The following is a 1655-nucleotide window of genomic DNA, read 5'->3' on the forward strand; positions in this document are numbered from 1 at the left end:
CTCATCATCGTCNTCGTTATTAGTAATAATTAATAGATTAAAATCGTTAACGAGAGGAAATCTTATCGACGACCCGACCGATATAATTACGTGCGTGCTCTAATTGGCTCTTTAAATGAACTATGACCTCATTAGAAAAAAAATTTTTTTTCTGATTTCAAAATCTGAAAATTTAACGCCTACATGCTTATAATTAAACCCACACCACACACACACACACACACACACACACACACACACACACACATACGCTTACACACACACACACACAATACAGACACATATAGAAAAATACACACATGTATGTACATTTTTATATACCTTCACAATGTAAAATAGATATACGTGCTTGTATGCATGTATATGTGTTTGCCTGTGTGTGTGTGTGTCGGTATGTGTGTGTGTGTGTATGTTCGTGTAGGTATGTGTGTATGTGTATGTATGTGTTTGCCTGTGTGTGTGTCCGTATGTTTTTCACAGTTTCATTGTACGGTTTCTGTTTAAAATTACTTACATTTAAATTAGCTTTTCTAAAAAGTCTCGATAAACTTGGCGCTCTATCTCAATCATCCTACAAATTTTTTTCAATTTATTTGGGATTGAATAAAAGATCATTTCATTTCATGTGTGTATGTGTGCGTGTGTGTGCGTGTGTGTGCGTGTGTGCGTGTGTGCGCACGTGTGCGTGTGTTTACTTCATGCAACCTTGAATGTTTAAGGATTCTGACAAACGTAAATATTAAACAGTGGACGTGGGATGTTTAATGACGATGACTATCACAACGATGATGAAGATGTCATGAATGAGTGAATGAATGAGTGAATGAATAAATGAATGAATGAATGAATTAATTAATTAATTAATTAACATAAGAACGAACAATTGAATGAATGAAGGAATTAGTTAATGAGCAATTAAAGACGCTGACAGAACAACAACCGAACAAAAAAAATATGCACATTAACAAACAACCATGCAGACAAACAAACAAACAAACAAAAACGTACAAAAATACAAACATACTTAAATATATACAAACATACAAACAACTCCTCCTTTGTGCAAAGTTTTTAGAAAAAATTTCTTTGAGAAAAAGAACCAAAAAGCAAAAAAAACTCAGTCTACGGTGATAAATAACAATAAAGAGGAAGTTAATTTTGTATAATTTTTGTATCTGTATGTATGTATGTATGTATGTATGTATGTATGTATGTATGTATGTATGTATGTATGTATATATGTATGTATGTATGTATGTATGTATGTATGTATGTATGTATGTATGTATGTATGTATGTATGTATGTATGTATGTATGTATGTATGTATGTATGTATGTATGTATGTATGTATGTATGTATGTATGTATGTATGTATGTATGTATGTATGTATGTATGTATGTATGTATGTATGTATGTATGTATGTATGTATGTATGTATGTATGTATGTATGTATGTATGTAAGTATGTATGGCTTGATACTCAAATACTGGTATATACGGTACGGTACTGCTGTTATTATGATTGTTTGATGATAATTTATGGCCTTGCAATTGCATCAGTCACCAATTGTGGTTTAAAGATTTGTTGCTTTTGTTGATGATTTTGGTTGTTGTTGATGATGTTGTTGATAATGTTGTTGTTGATGATGTGT

Source organism: Helobdella robusta (assembly GCF_000326865.2).
Source record: "Helobdella robusta unplaced genomic scaffold HELROscaffold_18, whole genome shotgun sequence".
Taxonomy (NCBI): domain Eukaryota; kingdom Metazoa; phylum Annelida; class Clitellata; order Rhynchobdellida; family Glossiphoniidae; genus Helobdella; species Helobdella robusta.